This window comes from Nicotiana attenuata, chromosome 12, assembly GCF_001879085.1.
Source record: "Nicotiana attenuata strain UT chromosome 12, NIATTr2, whole genome shotgun sequence".
Taxonomy (NCBI): domain Eukaryota; kingdom Viridiplantae; phylum Streptophyta; class Magnoliopsida; order Solanales; family Solanaceae; genus Nicotiana; species Nicotiana attenuata.
The window spans coordinates 38,675,880-38,685,568 of NC_032000.1; positions in this window are offsets into that span (position 1 = coordinate 38,675,880).

Here is a 9,689-nt window from a genome sequence, read left to right on the forward strand (position 1 = left end):
ATATATATATATATATATATATATATATATATATATATATATATATATATATATATATATATATATATATATATATATATATATATATTAACGTCCTTATTTCAAATTCCTTCATAAGACCTGGTATTTGGAATTCTCTTAGATAATTTGGAACGGCGGTCGGTGGTAGTATTACACTATCAAAATGTATTAGTGTAAGCAAATAAGTTGGAAAGCGTGCTCTTGAGACTCAGTGACGGGCCGACTTTCGGTCTCTTTTTGTTTCATCATCCAATTGCCTAGACAAGTGTACACTTGCTAGCTATTCTGGTGTGGTGCCAAAGCCCACGCGTCGAATTCAGCTTTCTTCTTACTTACTACTACTGCTACTTTTTTCTCTGAATGGCAATAAAAATTGGGTCCGCCGAACTTTCTTCTTTCTCCATTAATAATGTTATGGGGATTATTCAAGCTTATGGAGCAATGGTCCCCAAATTATTCTCCAATGTGATAAGTATTTGTCTAATTTTTCTTATCATAATTAATTTTCCTATCACATGAAGGAAAGGACAACATCTTTATCTTAATTGGGTTTTCTTTTCCTAGAAGGAAAATATAATTTTTCCATATTTGGTTAGTTCTTTTTCTTGTAGAAAAAGGTTTGGAGTTCTACAAATTGAAGATTCGTCCTTCTCATTCAGTAGCATCCACAATGTAGCATGTATATGGTTAAAATCGGATCCACCCGATTTTACTGATTTATCGAGACCGGTGTGAAGGATCGAAGATCGATCCCGTAATAGATCAGATCGAGGTACGAGGATGAGGTACCAAGTTTGAATATTCGAGGTACCTGTCAAGAGCGGGACCGGTAGTGATTGAGACCGGATGAGATAGACATTAAGAAGATCGAAGGTATCATAATAACAGAAATGTGAGATATCCGTGACTGGTCGAAGATCATGACGGAAATCTTGGAATGAATCAAATCAAGGACGGTTAGTTGATCATGGGATTTCCTTTTGCAATTAGAGTTATACCATAATTAGAATTCCTCTACTATATAAAGAGGGGTTCCAATCATTTGTAAGACACTTGGATTAACTCATATCAAAGCAATATAACACTTTCTCTTTAGCTTACACTCTCTTGCTCATCAGCTTGCTTATATTTTTAACTATTCTTATACAAATCAGCTTGAGGGTATCCGAGCTCGAGGGATGAATTCCATTCAAATACTGGTTTGCTTTATCTTATTGTTAATTTCTATTACTAATCTTCATATTCATCAATTGGTATTAGGTGAAATCACGTGTCCTTAAAACCACATTATAAGTTTAATTGTTATCCAATTTTAAGGGTAAACAGTTTGGCGACCACCGTGGGGCTAAGGATAATAGTGATTTCCTGGTATCAGTTCTCGTAACACACACTGCTTTACGCTTGTTCTCGTAAGTGTCTTTGATTTCAGGAATCAACATGTCAAACTCTCAAGTAGCACCCACTCACACGGACAATGGCCTTGGTCTTCATGGCGAGAACGAAAACATAGCCGCCCCGGGAAACAGAGTTCCTCCAGTCAACCCCGACAAACCACCGGTCGTAGACCTAATCGATGTCAGCTCCCGCATTTCCATTAATGGGATTATGGGCGTCGACCCTGAAAATAGCATCCACAGAGATGCTCGAGCAGCCGATCAGAATGCACAGAGCAGTGAAGAAGGAGGAATTAGCCTTCGTATGATATTCGAGATGTTGCAGACATAACAAGCTGCGATAGTACAACTCCAAAATCAGAATCGAGCACCAAACAGGATTGAGCTCGAAACATCACAAGAAGTTGTTCATAGAGCCGAACCTGTACAAGAGAAACTGAACGCCAATAAATCGGAGACTGGCTCCACCATCATGAAGATGCTCAAGGAACTCACTAAACGGTTTGAATCAGGTGAAAAGAAAGTCCAGGCTAATGACAAAAAGGTTGAAACATACAACTCCCGGGTTGACCAAATATCGGGGCACCACCAATTCTAAAGGGTTTGAATTCGAAGAAGTTCGTGCAGAAGCCTTTCCTCCAAGTGCGGCTCCGAAGCCCATCCCGAAGAAATTCTGCATGCCAGAAATTCCCAAATACAATGGAACCACTGACCCTAATGAGCATGTTACTTCTTATACTTGCGCAATAAAGGGGAATGACTTAGAAGATGATGAGATTGAATTCGTTCTACTGAAAAAGTTTGGAGAAACTTTATCGAAAGGGGCGATGATATGGTACCACAATTTTCCGCCCAATTCCATTGATTCATTCGCCATGCTTGCCGATTCCTTTGTAAAGGTGCATGCCGGAGCAATAAAGGTTGCGACTAGGAGGTCAGACCTCTTCAAAGTGAGACAAAAGGACGATAAAATGTTAAGGGAATTCGTATCTCGGTTCCAAATGAAACGCATGGACCTGCCCCCGGTCACAGATGATTGGGTTGTTCAAGCCTTCACTCAAGGTTTGAACAAATGAAGTTCGATAGCATCACGAAAACTAAAGAAGAATTTAATTGAATATCCAGCTGTGACCTGGGCCGATGTACATAATTGATACCAGTCGAAGATCAGGGTCGAGGATGATCAATTAGGAACCCCACCAAGTTCCGTTTACTCGAATAGGCCCGTCGGCAAAATTCAAAGGGGCATCGGCAGAGAACCCCGATTGAACAGAGATCGGTACCAACCATACAGCGCAGATCATAAAAGCAGCGGCCCAGGATGTAATCCTGCTCGAATCGATCAAAGCAATGATCGAGGATAGAGCTCCCGAGGGCTCATGAGTAAAAGTGGCTTCAAAAAACATGTTGAGCCCATATAAGCACCATGACTATCAAAATACAACTTTAACATCGATGCATTGGGTATTGTGTCAACCATTGGATGGATCAAAGATACTAGATGGCCCAGGCCCCTACAGACGGATCCAGTTCAAAGGAACCCTAATCAAATATGCAAGTACCATGGTACCCATGGACGCAAAAAAAGGACTACAGATAGCTGAGGGAAGAGATAGCTCATTTATTCAATGAGGTTCACCTTCGAGAATTCTAAAGTGATCGTGCCAAGAATCACTTCAAAAGCAGGGATTCGAACAGGCAGAAGGAGCAGGAAGAGCCACAACATGTGATTCGTATGATCATTGGAGGGGTCGATATTCCTCAAGGGCCGGTATTTAAACGCACCAAGGTGACGATCACCAGGGAAAAGCGAACTTGGGACTACTTACCGAAAGAATCCTTGTCTTTCAAGGACGAGGATGCAGAAGGGATCGAACAACCTCACAACGACGCGCTGGTAATATCTATCCTTATGAATAAAATTCATGTTAAATATGTGTTGATTGATCCAAGTAGCTCGGCAAACATTATTCGATCAAGGGTTGTAGAACAACTCGGTCTCCAAGATCGAATCGTGCCCGCATCTTGAGTACTTAACGGATTCAACATTGCAAGTGAAGCCACCAAAGGGGAAATCATTTCTCCAATAAATATCGGGACTATCCAAGAAACAAAGTTCCATATGATCGAAGGTGACATCAGGTACAACGCGCTGCTCGAAAGACCTTGGATTCATAACATGAGAGCGTTTCCCTTGACGCTTCATCAAGTCTTGAAATTCCTAACATCAGAAGGAATCAAAACGGGTACGGTGAACAGCCTGCCGCCAAAGAATTGTTTGCAATCGATGAGGTAGTACCAGTATCGGCGCTTTCATCAACAAAGAGATTGGAGTCGAAGGGAAAGAAAGAAGTCAAATAGCAACCACAGTCTCTGGCCTCGGCCCAATCGGAGGAGCAGGTAACTTTTGAGGATGATGATTATATGATACCTCGAACCTTCATAATCTCCAATTATTCTGATGCAACGAAGTCAACGGTCGAAGAGCTGGAACAAATCATACTGATCGAGCATCTGCCCAATCAAAAGGTATACATGGGCACGGGGTTAACTCCCGAGCTCAGGAAAAAACTTGCTCTATTCCTTTTAAATAACATGATTATTTTGCTTGGTCCCACCTAGATATGACAGGGATCCCACCAGAGATCACTACATATCGACTGAGCTTGGACCCGAAGTTCCGCTCGGTAAAACAAAGAGAAGACCCCAGTCCGAGGTAAAACATGCATTCATCAAGGACGAGGTAACAAACTTCTCAATATAGGTGTCACGCCCCCTTTTTCTCGCGAAATCGGGTTTCGACATTTTTGAGACAACTCCTTTCCTTTTGGGACGGGGTAAGGGATTTGAAGAGTCACTACCTAATGGATTAAGGTGCGTTAGGGCACCTAGAGCAATCAACTCATATAACCAGTTTACATCACCAGAGATCGGGTAAGGGCTCGAAATTACCTTGAGCGGAAGGTGTTAAGCACCCCTCGAGGTCCACAACGGGGGGTCCCGGCCGAACATAAATTAAGCGAATTAGTCTTAAAAGGGAAGAAAACAATTTGGACAGATACAATATTCAATTTATTTTTACAAAGAAGTATAGGGGGTGGTCCTAAGTTTTTTAGCCTATAGGATCATTCCTTACAATGCTTCCCTCAAGTCGGGGTTTTACTCATAGCATTAGCGCACGGGCTATCATTTCCTTTACTACCAATTACTATATTTTAGTTGTTACCTAAGCGTTCTAGTAGCTTCTAACTCGTGCCTTATGCGTGCACTATCCGTCCCTTACCTATGGTCCTGGAGGTATTTAGGACCTCTATGTAGGGTGGTTCTAGACTGACCTATGTCGCTTAAAATGAGAAAAGCTAGGCGACAAACAAAATTCTAATAGGACTATCATGTAAGGAGCAAATAAGGGCTCATATTAAACTGCACAAGTAGACAATAAATGCACGCAATTAAATCAGCAAACTTTGTTAATTTAGGATCCTATAGGCAGGATATCTAGATGAGCAGAACAGAATATAAAGAAGCAGTTTATTAAGGCGAGCATCAGGACCTACTGGTTTGCCTACTGATTTTATGAAGCTTTGAATCTGCGCATTTTCGGGCAGTAAGATATCACAATTTTAGGCCCAGAATCATTAGTAACCCCTACGGATTTGCCTAAATGATAACCAGAATTAATCGAACTCAAAACTGATTAACAGAACTCTATAGGCATGATATCCACTTCTGTTAATTATAGACCTATAACATGATTTCTAAGTGAATTACTGATTTTAGCTCATAAAGACAGGTTTTATCACTTTTAGATCTTATAAGCATGCTTTCTAATTAATTTGAATCCCTATAAGAAGGATTTCTAAGTTTACAAACTGATTTCACCCTATAGACATGATATCTATTAGTTTAAATCCTATAGACATGACATCTAGGTTTGAAACTGATTCCATTTATTCCTATAGGTAAGGTATCTAAGTTGAAACTGATTTTTTACCTCCTATAGGCATGATATCTTTTAATCACACGAGGGCAGAATTTTAAGCAAATTGCCAGGAAAGTTTATTAATTCATACAAATAAGATCCTATATACATGATCACTGATGCACGTTGAGATTGGAAATATATGCGGATCCTATAAACATAGATTTCTAATGCAGAATTGACAAAAGACCTATAGGCAGTGTCTCTAGTATGTCAAAAGTGTAAAAATGCAGAGTCAGAAATAGTCAAAAAAATCCTATAGGCAGGATCTATAACATTCACATAGCACAATGAACCTATAGGCAAGATTTCTACCCGAGTTTAACAACGATATAAGGAAAACCCCCTGATTTTACTAATAAGCCCCAAATCTGTTTATTACAGAGATTATTATAGCCCAGAATGAATAAATTACATAACAATATCTATTACACTATAGGGAGCCTTAGCAGGCCCAATATAAACATGGGAACCATGCCTTCAAACACAACAGCTCTGAAACAATAGCAGTGATCCATTCACAACACCTTAAACCAGGCTTCCAGTGTACCAAAGTTCCCAAAGAGCCTCAGGGAACCCGGGCAATGCTCACACTAGAACCACACATTGAACATAGAATTCATAAAAGATTGGAAAACCAGCCCCAATGTGTCAGAGTTCAAAGAAGTCTCATGGACCCTAGGCAGTGCTCACACTGGGGGTGGTAGGAACCTAGATAGCTAAGAGTAGAAGTTTGAAGACCAGTACATAGAGGGTAGGGGGGACAGGTTTAGAAATTAGTACATATAGAATAGCAACAGAATTGTACCAAGAAACAAACAAATTTCATGTTCAGCATATAGTTCGAACAAGTTTGCATTTTTTATTAAGCTAGATGCTAATATTAAACAATCATGGCTTAAGCACAAAAACAGTTAGTAAACAAACAGGACATATGAAGTAGCCATACATTGATCACATATTTCTAGCAAAGTTCAGTACATGAAGTGAATTAGGAAGAGTTTCATATTATTAAAATAGCTTAACTTAACAACATCACTAAGTGGAATCAGGCAGTCACATAGCTAACAGAATCATGCTGGGAATTGAAACAGGTTAATCAAACAATGCATAGAGAAAGGAATTGCAAAGGTTCGGGTATACCAGTTGAGAAGAAAGAAAGTAAAGATGCAGTAACAGCTAGGTTCCAGAACAATTTGGCCTTGACTTTCAGCCGGCCAAATAATATCCACTTAGCACAGAAATCAGAACAGGAGCAAGAGAGAGAGAGAGCTTAAATTTGGTAGTGAGAATAGGAGAGTTCCAGTGTTCTTTCAAGGGGAGAAGGGGAAGGGTTTAATGATGCTCAATAATGTTGATACCCATTTTTTCCACATATATTTTTAACTCATATATAAGCTTTCAAAATAGTATAAGCATGCATAAATATTTTTATAATTTTTTTTCATAATTTTTAAAAGCCCCAAATCAATTTATTTTCTCTCTTTATTTATAAAATATTCAATAATTATTCTTCAAATTACTTTTATGATGATTTAGTCATCTAAATTCTTTATTTATGACAATATAGTGTTTAAATATTTTTAGTGCATTTTTATTGTTATATTTGCATTTTTTGGGCAAATTGTGCATCTTTGCAATAATATCCCATATTAATGTATAATTACATTATTGATGCATAAATTGGTCTTTATATTTTTTTTAAATGTCAAATAAATATTTCAAATCATTTTAGCACACCAAGATATTTTTTGGAATTCATTTTTTAGTTTAATAAATTACATAGTACTAAAAATGGCTATTTAAAATCTGGCCTATTTTTATTTTCAATTTCAGCCCCAATTTAACCCAATACCCAGGCCAACTTTTAAACCTAAACTTACCCAGGCCCAATACCCATCCGCCTGACCCGATCCGCCCCAAAACTCTTTCAATCTCGGCCATTGATCATAGAGATCAACGGCCACAATCCACCCTTTCCTATTTTTAGTTCAAACGACCCCTAAACCCTAACCATTTCTCACACATCGCCGCCCTTGAATCCCCTTCTCTCTGGTTCTCTCTGAAACCCAACCCCTAACCCTAATCGCCGTCACCTAAAATCAGCCCTAATCCTTTGAATCCCTGTCCGATCTATGGCATCCTATGGCTGTACGAAGCCTTACTTGTCTCTTATCCCCTTGGTTGTTCAATTATGTGGTTTTTGTAGAAAGAACTAGAAGAGATCTGGTCGAGATCTCGTTCAAAGCTCTTCAAGGGTTCGTTCATGGTTTGCGAGTGATTCCTACTAAAATTTCATGGTTTAAATATCTGGTTCAAAACCAGGTTTTCTTCACCCTCTTTTCTCCTCTAAACCCTAATCTTCGGACATGAATCCATCCGATCTTTGTAGATTTAGAAGGGGTTCTGAGTTTTTCCATGACTTTGCTTTAAAGATATCTTATTTCTTTACTGCCAACCGATTTTAGCACTATATCTTGGTCTCTTTGCTATCTACTGTTTGAATCTCAGCACATCTAAAATGTTTTCGAGTTCCTGTGATTTTTCTTTAAGTTCCTCTTATTCCTCTACTACTGACCGACTTCAAGCACTATAATACTTCAAGTTTTTGACTTCTATGGTTCGGGTTTCCTGAAATTTTGTCTAAAAAACTTTTAATGATTTTTTGAGTGTTTAAATCTTCTGTTTCTTGTGTGTTTTGACCGACTTCATGAAGATTGCTTTAACCCTAACTTGTTTATGCTAAAAGCACTAATTTCTCGACGTTATTGTTTGGATTCTGAGTTCGTCTAGGTTATTTGGGTACTGACTTTGTCCTATGCTTTGTTTTTGTCATTCTTCTTAGCCTAATCCGATGACTTTTGATCCTAATGTGCCTCTACTGATCTTCTTGGTTCAACTCTTCTGCTATTTCGATATGTCTATGTTCATTTTTTACCTATTCATGGTAAACCTATATTTTTCTCCTTAAATCAGTGATTGATTTGGATTCTTGATTTATTAGTTTGTTTTATTAAGACCTATTCCTGACTATTTCCTTATTTACAATCTTGAGTAGTTTTACCTTGTTAGATTAACCGTGATATGATTCTTTACCAATCATTTCCTTAGTTAAAATTCTGCCTATTTCCCCTTAATTACTTGTTTGATTTTCTTTCCTTAAATGTGTTCTGCCTTGCCTGTTAGTTGATTACCCTTAATTAAGGGAAAATTATACTATCTAATGTATAATTGATTCTGTGGCTTCCTTAATTGCAGAAGGGTTGATTACCTTACCTTATTTTCCTTGATTCCTAACTGTTATATATGCTCTCCTTTACTCCTCACTTCTGGACACGAACACTAGTTCATCTACTCTTACACTCTCAAAGCTCTATATTCTCTTCTGTTCCTTGCAATTCTTATTATTCCAGCCGGCTATAAGCCAAGGCTGGCTACTTGCACCATCTCTGTTCTATACCCTGTATTCTGTCCTTATCTGGTATGTTCTGATTCAATTCACATTCCAAACTATGTGTTTTCTTTGTTGCTGCAGTTAGTCAGTTTGTGATTTCTAGTTCTATGTGCTATTCTACTTAATATGCAATCAGCATGCCTAGGTTACTGTATCACAAATCATGTCTAAGCTTATTCTGTTAAAGGCTATAGCTATTATACTGTTTAGCGTGCCGATCCTGCTTTAAATAATTGGTTCACTAGCGTATCACAAGCTGCATTATGTGTTTATGATTTCACCCAGCATGACCAAATTCTTCCTGTTCTGTATATGATTAGTATTTCTAAAACCTTTAATGCTTCATGAAGTGTTTGTCTAGTTTGATCATCTAAGTCCAACTTGTTCTATTTCACTAGTGAGATCCTATTTGTGTCTAATATAATGCTGTATTGTGGGCCGGGCCTAGCCCGGGACCGCGAGCCCACGGTCCAAACGCTCCAAACGGGCCGGTTCAAACGGTCTGGTCCCAAACGGTCCTAAAAGCCCACGGTGGGCCGGTCCTCCAGGTTGAGACCACGAGTCCGGGATCGTTTAGCCTGGGACCGGCTGGCGGGCCTAGGCCGGTTCAAATGGGCCCAACGACTATTTTTCAAAAAAAAAGTTTTTTTTAAAAAAATTGTCCAACGGTTGGAAGTTTAAAAACTAGCCGTTGGCCTGCCAATTTAGCCGTTTGGCTTTTTAAAAAATAGCCATTTGGCCCCCAAACTTTGTATTAACCCCAAACTTTTTATAATTATACTTTTCCCCTATTCTCAACTATAAATACCCCCTCATTAATTCATTTTTACTCACAAAA